The sequence below is a fragment of the Balaenoptera ricei genome, chromosome 12 (assembly GCF_028023285.1).
Source record: "Balaenoptera ricei isolate mBalRic1 chromosome 12, mBalRic1.hap2, whole genome shotgun sequence".
In the NCBI taxonomy this organism is placed as follows: domain Eukaryota; kingdom Metazoa; phylum Chordata; class Mammalia; order Artiodactyla; family Balaenopteridae; genus Balaenoptera; species Balaenoptera ricei.
Window position 1 is genome coordinate 46,518,796 of NC_082650.1, and position 14,566 is coordinate 46,533,361.

The following is a 14,566-nucleotide window of genomic DNA, read 5'->3' on the forward strand; positions in this document are numbered from 1 at the left end:
CTTACAAAAGCTTTTTGCTATAGTCAAAGGACCTTTTTGTCAGCCAATCAACCTACCATTCATTTTCCGGTCTTTATACTGTTACCCCACTGCTCCTTGCAGCCTTGAAAGTCCTCCTTCTACTCTCTCATGGTCTAGGTTCCATTTTTTTTCTTTAAACTCAGTTCAGGTCTACAGCTCTTTGGCAAAACCTTCCTAAAATGGTCCCAGATTACAGTAGTTAGTTCCTGTTCTAGGTTTTATAGGGTAAGAGCCTACATTCCTCCCTATTAAGGAAGATGGTAAAAGATGATTTTAGAAAGCTAAACATGGAATGCAGCTAGAATTGTAAAACATGCTGCCTTAATAAAAATAAAATGTAGATCTCAGAAGATTGATACTGAAAACAGTTTCTCTGGTGGGGGGAACAGCCTTCCTAGGACTGCTAAATCAATCCACATAATTCCTCTTCTCCTAGAGACCTTTCATGGTTCCCCTTGCCTACTGTCCCCCACACCATAATACTGGAAATAAATGATGTTCTACATTAAGCATGAAGAAAAGTAGAAGCAATGACTCTTCTCTTGATTGCTCCAAAACTTAACTGACACAAAAATGGAATATTCAGAAAGACTTTATTAATAGCCTAAAGGTAATAAAAGCAAAAATATCAGAATTCAGTGAATTTTGACAGTCTCACTTGTAAGATTTAGCTTGTGTCCTGTATGAGCAAGATTACCCCCCATTCACATGGGTCATGGGTGGGGAATCAGGAGAGATCTTGCCAGTTCCTCCTTTCCTTGCATGTCTTCTCTCTCCACATAGGGACATTATAGTTAGCCTACAGATCTAGCACTTTCTAGACATCTTACTCCTCTTGGTCTAGAGTTGCACTGTCCAATATGATCGCCATTAGCCACATGTGGCTACTGAATACTTGAGATGTGGAGAGTCCAAATTGAGATGGGCTGTAAGTGTACAATACACACCAGATTTCAAGGCTCAGTACATGTATGAGTTTTACATTGCTGCTGTAAAAAATTATGATAAATTTAATGATTTAAAACATCCATTTATTATCACAGTCCTGTAGTCCAGAAGTCCTGGTACGGCTGGTTCAGGTGAGCCCTCTGCTTAGTCTTATAAGGACAAAACCAAGGTGCCATTAGCACTGCATTCTTCTGTGGGGACTCTGCAGATGAATCTGCTTCCAGGATCACTCAGGTTGTTGGCTGAATTCAGTTGTGGTTACAGGGCAGGGGTCTTGTTTCTGGAGCTCGCTGAGCTAAAGGCCACCTGCGTTCCTTGTCCCATTGGCCCTTCCATCTTCAAGCATGTTAAATCCTTCTCATGCTTTGAATCTCTCTGACTTCTCTTTGGGTCACATCTCTTCTGCTTGTCCCCTGAGCAGATGTTCTGCTTTTAAGAACTCGTGTGATTAGGTTGGGCCCACTCAAGACAATCCAGGATAACCTCCCCATTTTAAGGTCTGTAATTTAATTACTGTACATCTTGCAAAGTCCATTTTGCCATGTAATGTAACATATTTACAGGATCCAAGAATTAGGGTGTGGGAGCCATTCTGCCCATCACGATGTGAAAAAAATAATGTAAAATCTTTCACTAATAATTATATCTTGATCATATGTCAAAACTATAATATCTTAGATATATTAAGTTAAACAAAATATAATATTAAATCTTACCTGTTTTGTTTTACTTTTTAAATGAGCTATATAGAATTAAAATTGTACATGTGGCTCACATTTGTGCCTTGCATGACGCTTCTATTAGCCAGCACTGGTCTGGACCTAGAGAGGGGTTAAATCCTCTTGACCGTCCTCATCGTTTCTGACATCAGATCTGTGGACCCACCTCTTCCATAAGAAATAGTTTCCTTATAATCAGGTGTGGCCTTACACTTTTAAGCCTCTGACTGCTAAACATTTCCTAGCACAATAGAAAACCAGAACTTTCATACAGGGACATTCAAATACAGTGATGGAGCATGGAGATGTGGGCTCAGGGGCTCATTTCTGAAAAAGGTAAGGACTCCTGTTGAACCAGACCTACACCTGATAACCCTAGTGATTACTGAACTCAGCCTATGAGAGCAGAGGCTTCTTTTATTCATCTTTTGGTTTCCAGTGGTTGGCACAAAAAGAGTTCCTTTTAATAAATATTTACTTAACCAACTGAGTCTAGATGTCAGTGATTGGCTCGTTTAAAAAAGAAAAAAAGATATAGCTGGAAAACAAGTCAAATACCCTCTAATAATGACAAACATTTCTATACTTTCCTGAAAGGACAGCCTCCATTTGAAACCGTAAGCTGAACAATATTTAACGGTTGCATCTTTATGAGACAAGAGAGTGTGATGATGCTCAGAAAAAATATATTCTTTACCAAATGAAAACTAATTAACCAGATGTTTTTATTACTGTGCACTTTATTTGGCTTTGGTGACTAAACCAAACCAATGAATCTGTGACCATTTTCAAAACTGCATCCTAAAAAGATTTTTTGGCTGTGCCTCATCATCCAGTGTTTAGTTTTATTTGTTTAATTTCACACAATACTAAAATGTTTCTACTAAAAATGTTAGACACCCACCCACCCTCCTCTGCACTTTACCTAGCAAGAAAGCCACATTGTTGGAGGAGTTGAAGAACAGCACACGCTGAAAGTGCATTTACCCTGATCTAATCCTCCAACCCAAGGCTAGGTAGAAAGCCTTTCCAGAGCTTTGCTTCACAGTTTCTGGGGTTGTACCTGCTCCCAGCCCCCGGTGTGATCTTGCACAAGCTAGGCAAAATCACTGTGACAATGTCTTAGTCCATCAGCTACAGAGCTAAGGATTCTCTGAGGAGAAGTTAGGACTGCTGAGAAAGCACGGGCTGCTGATTGCTCCTCTGCTGCCAAACATAAACCTGAAGCAAGACAGAATTATGAGAAACTAGATTCATCTCACGCCATCGTCCTCCTCAGTAATCCTCCTGGCACAAAAGAAAGAATGAATACCAATAAAAAGGTAGTATAAATAAACATTTTAAATAAAGTTGCCTAATTGAAAAGACCGATAGATGGAGCGATGCATTCTTCAAAATCTATTGTCATGCTTTTGCAGACTTTATTGCTTATCAGCATTTTTCCCCTCCAGAAAAACAGAACAGCAACATTTGTTCAGAAAAAAGCAAATTGTGTTTCTTCCTTTCTTATTACTTTTATTGTTTGAGGTTTCTTTTAGACTATAATGTAGCATTTGGATTTTGAGATGGGGAAAAAACAATCCCTTGTCTTTCAAACATAAGAATGTGATTGTATGCTATTGTTGCCAACAATGAGCTACAGAGGTTAATGGATCACATATCTGGCAAACAGCCATCTTTCCTCCTGCTCAATATATTAAACAATATATATTCTGTTGTGTTGCTGCTGAGCTTATGATTTTGTCTGAGTAGTTGGTAAATAAGTTTACTTACATTTAAGTTATCTCTTTCTAGAATTCAACAGCTTGGTCCTTCAGGCTGTATCCTGAAATTGAAAAAGTACAGCTTGAGATCCAAGCTCACCACCTTTGGAAGTGATGGTGAGAGTGGACGTGGGGAAGGGGGAGGGGGCCGCAGTTGAATGATAATCTAGAAATATTGTGCCTTGTGAATTGCATCCAACCTTTCATTTTCGGATTGCCTAAATTAACAAAATAAAATTACCATAATAGAAAAGAATGGATACTGGCGGAAGCACCACAATTCTTTCTAGTGCTGTTGCCAGTGAGCATTCCAACAGACCTCTAATTAAATGGACCAGTTCTCTCCAGGACCCCAGGTTGACTCGACTCTGCATACTATGACTCATCTGAAAACAGACCAGCGCTCATAAGCAATAACGTACGTGACTCCCAGTCTAAAGGACTTTTCTGCGTATTGCATTTGTACTAGGGAATTAATATGAGACCTAATACCTCGAGAGAAAAAAAAATTGTTCTTTAAGGAAACTGCAGAGGGGAAAACTTTATCAATGAGAAAGATATTAGTTTTCTGGGAAATTTTAGTTGGGTGGGGCTAGATGATGAGTGAGGGGACTGGAGTTAGGAAAGAAGAATCAACACATCAGTCTCAGATTAGGTGGGATCTTTTCAATCAGGCAGAGAGCACAGGAAATAGCACGTAGAGTCCACTGCCCCACTGCTATTCTGGGAGCAAGGGGTAGGCGGGACGTTGACTGAATTGGGAAGGCCAGTGTGCCTCTCGGGTTTGGGATCTGGAACCAGGAAAAAGGCAGAGAGCCCTGATCTCCGCTTGCCGGCTAGGCGGTGATCGCCCCCTGCGACTCCGGAGGCACACAGCAGTCTGAGAACCGCCGCTGCCGCAGCCGCCCGACCCCTCACAGCCTCCAGCTCTCCCGCCTGGCATGCTGGAGCCACACTCGAGCTCCCTGGACACCTGTGTGCCCCAAGCTCCCGGTCTAGGCCCCTCTGACCCGGGAGAGACCGGTCTCAGCTTCTCTGACTTCTGTGTTCCCGGGTCCTGCCACCCTGGTCACTTCCGCGGGTTCCCCAAGCTGCGGCTTCAGTTGGCCGGGGAGCCCTGAGCGCCCACCCGGCCTCCTCACCGCGCTCCTGGTGGGACGCGCAGCGGTTCAGCCGCAGGACCTCGGCCTCCGGGTAAATCCTCTCCTCCCCCTTCTCCGCCTAAGGCCCTGCCCTCCCCCTGCAGCAAGCTGCTCCCGTGTGGGCGGCCCCGCTCTCGGCTGAAGACACCTGCGCTTCCTTCCCCACCCTTCTCCGCCCCTTTCGCTGCGGTTTCTCCCCTGCCTTTGGGAGCTCCAGAGCGGCAGCTGGAGGAGGAGCAGGGGAGGAGGACGAGGGCGAGGAGGAGTAGGGGCGGGGTGGGTGGGGAGAGAGCCGGGAGGGTGGGAACTGGCAGCCACTCCGCAGCTGGTCGCCTGGGACCCGATCCCTCCCGCGCGCCCGAGTGATGGAGGGGAAGAGATTCGCTTAGACACACACTCGCGCACACAGCTGGGCACGTCTCCGGGAGGCAGCCGCCGGGAGCCGGGCGGCGGCCGTGACAGCACCAGCCGCGGGGAGCCGGGCGCCCACGCAGCTTGGCCCCGGCGGCTCCAAGACCCCGGAAGGAAAGATCCCAGCCGCACTGACTGTCGCTCTTTTAGGCTGACCGGGAGGAAGCAAGCTGCGCAAGGACCTGTCACGAGGACGCAGGAGGTTCTCCGGTCGGCGCTCAGAGTCTGGGGCCGCGCCGGTGCCCGCGTGGGGCGAGGAGGATGCTCACCTCCTCCCGCAGAGCCGCTGCGGGCCCAGGCACTGCGCGGACTCGGGCTCCCGCGGTCGCCCCTGCCGTGCCCGCGCCGCGGGAGCGCGCCCTGCCGTACCTGGCTCCAGCCTCCAGGGGAAGTGCGGGAAACGCGCCCTAAACTCCACTACTTCTCGCCCGCCTCCTCCCCTTCCTGGCTCCCCGCCCCAGACCTGGCAGCCGCCGCCGCCGCCTGCGTGTGGGGCCCGCCTGCCTCTTACTCTCACGCGCGCACGCACAGCCCCGCTGGCTCGCTCGCATTCGAGCAGCCTCGCTCCCCGCGGAGCCGAAGCCCGGACGTCCGGAACTACTGCACCGACTGCCAACGGGACTGCTGGAGACGCCCGGTGGCCCGGCGCGACCCGCCGCTGGCCCCCGCGCCCTGGGCTCCCGCCCACGCCGCCGCCGCCGGGGACGTTGGTGAGCAGGGCGCGCTGCCCGCCTCGCGCCGGGGAGGGGCTCGAGCACAGGGGGCTGAAGCTTCGTAGATTTGGGGGGAAATGACAAGAGGGGAGGTCGCCGAGGAGAGACATCCGTGTGGTGCCGGCCAAAGCGCTTTGTGGGGCGCGGTTCTCTTGGGCACTGCCTGGAGGAGACTTTTGAGACGTTGTCTGGGGCTCGAGGTTAAACTAGTGCGAGATGGGAAACGTTAGGGAGGATTCTCGGGGTAGATTGAGAGAGTCGTCGGTGTCAGTCAGTCAGTCTGTCTGTCTCTCCTCGAGCCGGTCGCAGCGCTCTGGGCTGGCTTTGAGGGAGGTTGGAAACACGCGTTAAATGCGCACAGCAGAGTTTGGGGGCCCGCCTTCGGCCACTTGCCGGGGTGATTGTGGGGCTGTCGCTTGGAGCGCGAGACGGCTTTGGGCGAGTGGGGGGCTGCGAGGCCCGAGGAGGACAAGCAGAGGGCAGGCAAAGGCGCCGTGAACTTGCGGGTGGGGTGCGTTCTCGGCCCCGCCGGCCCCCACCCCTCGAAGTACTGGTCCCCGCCCCAGGGCAGCCCCAGTGCACGCAGTTCACGCAGCCCTTCCCACCCACCCCCGACACACACACACACACACACACACACACACACACTCGCACACACAGGAGATAAATGCAGTGGAGTGGGTGGTCATACCGTTGCTACTCAGAGGTGCGCGAGGTCGCTGTGGCTACTAACTGGAGCGCAGAGACTTCTGTTTCTGGGACTTGGGCGACCGCCTTGGTTTGGGGAAGCCGGGAAGGAGCGCCCAGCCCCCTGCGGATGCCTCTATCTGGCGGTTCCAGGTGCACAGCGAGCAAACCTCTGTCACGACTCCGGAATCACTTCACCTTGGCGGGCTCCGCTCTCTGGCTTCCCTCACTGAGTGCTTCAGGGCGCCCACCCAAGAGAGCTGCTGCTCAGATCCCGGTCTCCCCAGTACTCACCCGGTGGGTCGGACTCTCTTTCTCTCTCCCACTCCCTCCCTTCTGCTTTTCTCTCCCCCCCCCCCCACCCCTCCAGCTTCTTCATGGAAAACATTGATCCCTTAAGGGGAGGTTTAATATTTGCAAAGTGCTTTATATCATATTACTTCGTGGATACATTTAATTGCACTGTAACTCTTCTCTGATTTATGTAAACTTAGTCGGATAAATAGCATTCAGGGTCGGATTGGGGTGGGAGCGAGAGTGGGTGGGCGTTCTTTCTCTCACGGTGCTCCTTTCTGAACTGATTTGCTAGAAGTAATTTAAAGCTGGTGCTTCTGAAAGCTTTTTTGCTCAGTAGTTTTGACATATTTCAGGGCTTTAGACGAATGTTTCCACAGTACAATTTATTTGAAGTATATTTAGCTTCTATTCCAAGAAAAAGTTGAAGATAATAAAAGGGATTACAAAATTGGATATCAAAACTATTTTTGATGTTTTTATTGGTATCAATTATGTTGTAGCAGTTTTTTTTTTTTTTTTTTTTTTTGAAGTTGCCGTAGTGGTTCCTCCTGGTAAAGCTCTTAAAAGGAGAAATGAAAGAGATATACTAACCTTCCTCCCTCTGTTTACAAATGAACCTTGTTTAAAGTGACTGAATGAGCGGCAGGGTAGGCTTCTTTAGGGATACGAAGTCATTCACTAGTGAACTGATGGAGACACAGGAAGACAGTATAAGAAACATAATGATGGGAAGGAAACTGCTGCTTAAATTTAACTGTCTCCGGTGCAGGGACTCTTAGCAGTGAACAAGAAAACTGCTCTGGCCCCTTCCAGATTACTCTGGGCTATTTAAAAAATACTCTTTCCTGGATTAATAAAATATATAGAAACATCATCAATAATATAAAGTAATATTTTCAAATAGATGCCTAAAGGAGATAATATGGGAAATCACAAGCACACTCTTAAGAGTTTTGCAGAAGTACTAGGATCATGGTTTCTAGGTTAAGCCAGACCTCATTCTTAAATTTTAGTGTCCCTTTGACACTTCCCTTAGAAATCCCTTTGACTTCTTTGTGAGCAAGTGATGCCCACAGTGAGTTGCCTATGCTTGCATCCTTGTCCGTACCATTTTGCAGGCATACACAGATGTTTTTGAATGAATAATCTTCTTACTCACTGAATTTCTACTCATTCAAAAAGGAGCACAGGAGTACACACAGTATGCAAAGCTGAGCTGAGCGTTATTTTAAATAACAAGGAAGGGTTTCCAGTGGAAGCTGGGTGCTTACTCCTACACTGTGTAATGTAAAAAGAACTGCAGAATAGTGACTTATTTAAGGAAGCAGCATTTTGCCCAAAGTAGGTGGTCAGTCATGAGTTGTTGACTCAAAAATCATACAAGATGTTCACTAGCTAACTTCGCTTTCACCATAAATCCCACCATTATTCTTAACACACCGTGTCATTTAGCTATGACTCAACTTCAGAGAACTGATGTTGACTTTAATCGTCTCACTCTTTGAATACTTTGGAGAAATAGAACTATCTGTGCACTGCTCTAGCTTTCTGTGTGTGATTTCTGTGAAGCGGTGCCAGATCTGCATATGTCATTAGTATTCATTTATGAGTAAATGCAAATGTTCCCATTGCATTGAGAAAGCTAACCCAAATTCCTAGAATGCAACAAATATTATGCTCCTTTCCTCATCTTTTTATTTTTATAATCTCAGAAACAGTAACATCTCTTACAAGTGCAGTTATATGTAAAAGAGCAGGTTAACAAAAATGGTTATTTAGGACTCTTTAGAAAAAGGGAAATACCTTATGGAAATTTTATTTGAGAAGAATTTTCTTTGACTCTGTTGGTAGGTCTGCCAGAGTGGTCTTTTATTTTAGGGATGTTCATTCATGAATGAAGTATCTCTCAAGGTAACTTCCTAGTAAAAGGAGATAGCAATCCCTTAGTAAAGGGGACACTTGCTAAAAATGATGCTTAAAACGAGGAATAGAGTGTAAGCAGTAACACTCTTGTGCCATTGAAATTATATGAATACTTGTATATTTTATTTATGCATGATTTTTAAATTTTCTATTTAATACTTTATTCAAATATTTCATATTCTGAGATTATTGCAATTAAGTGAGGAGATATTGATTGGTAATGGAATTATAGCTTGTTTTGTTTTAAGAAAACATGAATAGTCTGAAAGGAGAGAGCAAGTCAAGTTAAGGAAATGATTGTCTAACCTCAGATTTATCTTCATTCAAGTTCTGTCCTTTTTTTTGGTGGTAAGGGGGACCTCAAAACCAAAATCACTAGTTAAACTTTCACTATGACCTAAATTGTTACTATTTAGAAAAATCCTACATTGTAATTCTTCTGTGAATTTAATACAAATTCTTTAAAACCAGCAAAAGTATAACTTCTTTCCCACTGAAATCCAGTTTAATTGTTGACAAATTTTGCTTAGTCTAGAACCGATATTTGTTTCTGAGGGTCATGAGGTTATCCTAACCTTTACAGCAGGAGTGCAATTAAAGCAAGATGTTAAGAACTACACTTGAAAATCACTGATCTAACTCAAAACCATTTCAGAGCAGCTAACACTTATCGAAAGTAGAAGTAAAAGATTATATCTGGAGATCCCCATAATGTATAAGCAGGGTAAATGAACCTCTTTAAATCTCATATGCAAGTTCCATTATCACGTCTTAATTAACATTTGGTACAATGGATTATTTTCCCTCTTCTTGAAAAGTTTTACAAAAGAAAACTCTGTCAGTATTAAGAGATGTTGGCAGAGTTGGTTTGACTTTAGGCCATTTTACCTGGACTGTGTGTGGGAGGTTGGTAAGTTACATCTATATACACATGTGCTTCTGTATAAATATTTATATACATATGAGCACGTGTATATATCTAGAGCACATCTCTATCTACTTGTATACTTTACATACTTGTGTATGTTTAGGTATGTATCTACGTTTTGTCTCATAACTTTGAACAATAGGAAGAGAGTCCCGCTTTGTGGCATACGCGGTTTGTGAAGTCATCATTATCTGGAGAATGATACTTATTAAATGCTCAACTAGTTTGAGGTTAAAAAATTGGGAGTGTACTAAACTTTTTTGAACAATTTATTTAAAAAACACTTATCATAACCTTCAGTATGTGCCTGACACTGTCCAAAGAACTCTGCTAATATTAACTCACTTAATTCTGGTAGCCGCCCTGCTCTCCCCAGAGGGAAAATAAATAGGTAAAGCGGATGTTTTTATTATTATCCTCATTTAGGAGGTGAGGAAGTGAGGCTCAGCAAGCCTAAATAAATGGCTTTAGCCCCACACTTGCTAAATGGCAGAGCTGGCCTTTGCGCCCAGGCAGTCCACTGTGCTGTGCCGCGGCTCCTGAACAGATGTGGTTTTTTTTTTAAGTTTACTTAAACAGGGAACCAAAGGGGGACCAAGTTGAGTTGTAAAGTAAATGCATTCTAGCAACTGAGATTTATGACAGTTCAAGTTAGAGTGAATTCTTAAGGAATTTGTAAGGAAGGTGATTGGTATGAAGCACAGAAATAACCTGATCTAGAGCAATGCTAGAGCAGTGCTATAGCCTAATTCAGTTTTTAATGGACTCAACAATTTTCTTAGGTTCAACTACTTTTTAAAATTAGGTAACTTAACAACTGATGCCATATTTAAGTAGTTTTAATAGCTCAGAAGTTCTGATACTGCATGTTTTATGCTTGCCATTAATGTCCTTATAATGTCGGCTTCTTGCATAGAGGTCAGTGTTATGTGTTCCTATATGGTACTTGCCAAAGGAATCAGAGTTTAATGTGAAAGTGTGAAATGAGACTTATTCTGCTCTGACCCATTTGGCATACAGTAGGCATCCAATTAATGTTTACTGCACAAACTGATGAAGGGTATTCTAGAAGTTGATAGTCCAGAAACTTTACAAGTCTTTAAAATTGCATAGTTTTAAGATTGTGATTCAATATTGTACAGGCTTTTTCCTTCGTTGTGATGACCTCAGGACATCACCATCTATGAAACCCTGTGGAATAATAATCTTTTTAAGATTGAGTGGCCTGAGATGAAGGAAGATGATGGGGAAGGAAAGTAAAATAATAAATTGATTAAAGTGTTTAAATTTAGAATTTGAGAAAAGGAAAACTGCCTGTAATTGTACCTTTTATTTTAAAAAGGCATATAAGTACACTACCAAATGTAAAATAGATAGCTAGTGGGAAGCAGCCGCTTAGCACAGGGAGATCAGCTCCATGCTTTGTGACCACCTAGAGGGGTGGGGTAGGGAGGGTGGGAGGGAGGGAGACACAAGAGGGAGGAGATATGGGGATATATGTATATGTATAGCTGATTCACTGTTATAAAGCAGAAACTAACACACCATTGTAAAGCAATTATACTCCAATAAAGATGTTAAAAAAAAAAAGGCATATAAGACATAATTAACATTAAGTAACAGAATCTTTACACTGCTAACGGGGTAGCACAACTCTTCTATCATAAATGTTAACAACTTTACTATTTGAGTATAGTTTGGGGAACTATTTAGGAACATATTAAAATGTCGTTGTAATGCTGTTTGCCATAGCCTAAGTAAGTCAAGTCAATAAAAAAAAATCACAATAATTCTGAATGCCATAGCCTAAGTAAGTCAAGTCAATAAAAAAAAATCACAATAATTCTGAATGCACCTCAATATAAATAAGGTATTTATTATAGTATAAGTACTGGAGTCAGACAGAGCTGGTTGAATTAGAATCCCTGCTACATGGCTTGTTAGCTGTGGGATCTTGGACAGATTACTGAACTTGTCTAATTCTTAGTAATCTTATCTGTAATATGGTTATGGAAATAGCAGTTCTAGATTTCCCTATATCTAGGTTTGATAATATATGTAAAATGCCTAGCATAGAGTGTCATGCATAGTGAAGATTCAGCAAGTAGTAATTGATATCGCTGTTATCATCTTTAACATCACTGTAATATCATCAGCAATGGTTAAACATAATGGGTACATTATTCTCTCTATATCTATTTATCAATCTGTCTATATGTATGTGTGTATCTTGAATTGGTTGTTCTCCATTACAAAGCATAGGTCTTCTGGACTGTCTTACTGTTGAGAGAAGGGTCTGAAGAGAAGAAATATGTGTTTCAGAGTTAAGTGTGATTAAAATGTTACTGGATTTAAAGGCCTGCGTCAAGCACAGAAATTGAGAGGAGGGTTTTGGGACAGCTACTGCACAGTTTTTTCTTGCAAGGCCCAGCTATGTATGTTTACATAATTCTTTGAAAGATGTATCCTCTTATACAAATACAGTTAATGGGGAAGAACAAAAGGTTTGCTAAAAGCATTGACCTATTTATATTTATCTTCTTATACCACATGAGTTGAAGTATTAGGATGCACAGAAATTTCTTTCCTTTTATACTTCTATACCATATAGAGTTCATGGTTTAAAAAGCTATTTCCTAACTCTGATGATTAAATTTGAGTAACTTGATTTAAAAGTTTAATTTTATTCTTAGATTATTTTTCTGTAATGCATTTAATTCCAGTAGCCACCTGGCTATCCTCACTTTACAAACTTATAAAGCTTAAAACTATGTTCCTCCATGTTATTTTGTCCTAATGGATATACCTATTTACCTCTTTATCTTTGTAAAAATAATAAATGATAATAGCTAACATTTAATTAACATTTACTAATGTACCAAGCTTTGTACAGGTCTTAACACATTTCTTTCCCACAGTGCATTCAATAGGGTATGTGTCATTAGTATTTCCATTTCACAGATGAGGAAACTGAGGCCCAGAGATGTCCTCTAGCTAGAGGGGTGGAGCCATGATACAAACCCATGTCATCTGGCCCAGAGCCCACACTTACCCACACCAACAGACTTCTGAGTAGCAATTAGCCCCCAAGCACCTCCCTGTATTTCTGGGCCTTGAAACCCACGCCTTCCTATTTCCCTGTGTCCTCCCTGCAACAAAAGAGGGGTTTATCTTCAATAAAGTTTACTTTCCTGGCTTTGTCCTATCACACTATTTTCCTGTGTATGTACAACGGCCACAAAAGCAAAGAATGAGACCATATTAATTTTTAGTAAATGGTTGGATCTGTTTTTCAATCGATTTAAATTGGTTGCCAAGATCCTGCTAAATAGTTGCGTTTATGCTCTGTATGCAGTGGTAGGGAATTACCAGTCTATGCTAGTGGAATTTCTTCATCTGGTGAGCCAGCCGCCTGTGACCTGAACTTCCTAACTGCCTCACTTTTTCTGAGCTGAATGAAATAGTATAGGACCAAAGGGCACTGGGAAGGGGCTCTTCATCTCACGGACACAGTGTGCATAAGCAGAAAGTCTTACTATGGGGAGCTCCAGCGTTCCTGGGGGTCTGAAGGGTTCCTTCCTCCTAAGAATAGCTGGAAAAGGCCCGAGGACTGTTCCATGGGCCACCTGCCTGAGTACCTCTCAAGAGCAGGGATTGTGCCGGATTGTGTCCTTGTCACCTTTTTCTCCATGGTACTTGGCACATGGTATAAGGCGGGGAGACTCGGAGCTTCTTCCTTCAGGCATCTCAGAACCTGGAAAGCAGAGAGGTGAGGGATCCAGGCTGGAAAGACACAAGGAGGGAGGTGGAGGCAGAAAACAGGGCAGATAAGGGGGTGCGAGCGGGTGAAGGGCTGGCAGATGGATTGGTAGCTGGGGCGGTACTTATTTTCATTTCATTTTTATTCAGGTTATGGTTATATTCCTCTGTTCCCAAATCTAGCCTAGATGTGCAGTGAGCACTTAACCCTGATATCTGACTCTGTAAAATGAAGAACGTTATTGCCTACTGTCCTGGTAGCAGTATCTGGCACACCATACAATTTTAATAAGTATTAGCTATAATTATTATTTCTTGATTTTCTGCAGACAGAATTATGTTTTCTTAATCAAGTACTTATTTTTATACACCGTTTACTCTGAAATGGATGACTAGACAGTCAAAGGTTACTAGGCAGCGTTTAGTTTTGGAGTTTCCGAATTCTACAAATACTAGCATCCTTTAAATAAGGGACACCCAACTCTGTACTTACCTGAACAATAAGATCAAGAGTTTAAGAATTTTCTACTCTCTCACTTCGTCCCAGCTTCCCCTTCCCCTTTCCCGTGTCCTCAAGTGCATTCTCTACGTCTGCATCTTTATTCCTGTCCTAGGTTCAGCAGAAACTAACACAACATTGTAAAGCAATTATACTCCAATAAAGATGTTAAAAACAAACAAGCAAAAAAAAGTTTAAGAATTTTCATACACCATTTCTTTTTTTTAAATAAATTTATTTATTTTATTTATTTATTTTTGGCTGCATTGGGTCTTCATTGCTGCAAGCGCACGGGCTTTCTCTAGCTGCAGCGAGCAGGGCCTACTCTTCATTGCGGTTCACGGGCTTCTCATTGCGGTGGCTTCCCTTGTTGCAGAGCACGGGCTCCAAGCGCACAGCTTTCGGTAGTTGTGGTGCGCAGGCTCAGTATTTGTGGCGCACGGGCTTAGTTGCTCCACGGCATGTGGGATCTTGCCCGACCAGGGATCGAACCCGTGTCGCCTGCATCAGCCGGCGAATTCTTTACCGCTGCGCCACCAAGGAAGTCCCGCACACCATTACTTTCTTAATGTTACCTCTTCTCAAATACTTGCTGTTATTTTGCTCTCCTGTATTGGTAGCATCAACTGTCCAGATACCCAAGAAAAGTGAGAAACCAGGAAAAATAGTTAAAAGATCAGAGTAGGAACACAGGTAACTGGGGATCATCTTGTATTTTTCCTTCTCTTCCTCTAGTTTGTCACCAAGACATGACAG

The 14,566-nt window shown here is 43.5% G+C and overlaps 1 protein-coding gene and 1 long non-coding RNA gene across 4 annotated transcripts in view; one reads left to right on the forward strand and one right to left on the reverse strand.

Moving 5' to 3' along the window:
• Positions 1–2,772: 2,772 nt before the first annotated feature.
• LOC132375968 (uncharacterized) lies at positions 2,773–4,699 on the reverse strand. Its single transcript, XR_009506179.1, has 3 exons — positions 4,594–4,699; positions 3,462–3,513; positions 2,773–2,909 (listed from the first exon to the last, which is right to left on the reverse strand). It is a non-coding gene; the product is annotated as an uncharacterized LOC132375968 (long non-coding RNA).
• A 203-nt stretch (positions 4,700–4,902) lies between these two features.
• HS3ST5 (heparan sulfate-glucosamine 3-sulfotransferase 5) overlaps positions 4,903–14,566 on the forward strand; it is a 276,042-nt gene continuing 266,378 nt past the window's right edge. For 2 of the 3 annotated variants that reach the window (XM_059941370.1, XM_059941374.1), the window contains exon 1: positions 4,903–5,714. The gene's annotated coding sequence lies outside the window, so the exon portion shown is untranslated. Of the gene's footprint in view, positions 5,715–6,639; positions 6,702–14,566 lie in introns of those variants that run through there. The other variant, XM_059941371.1, reaches the window with a different exon arrangement.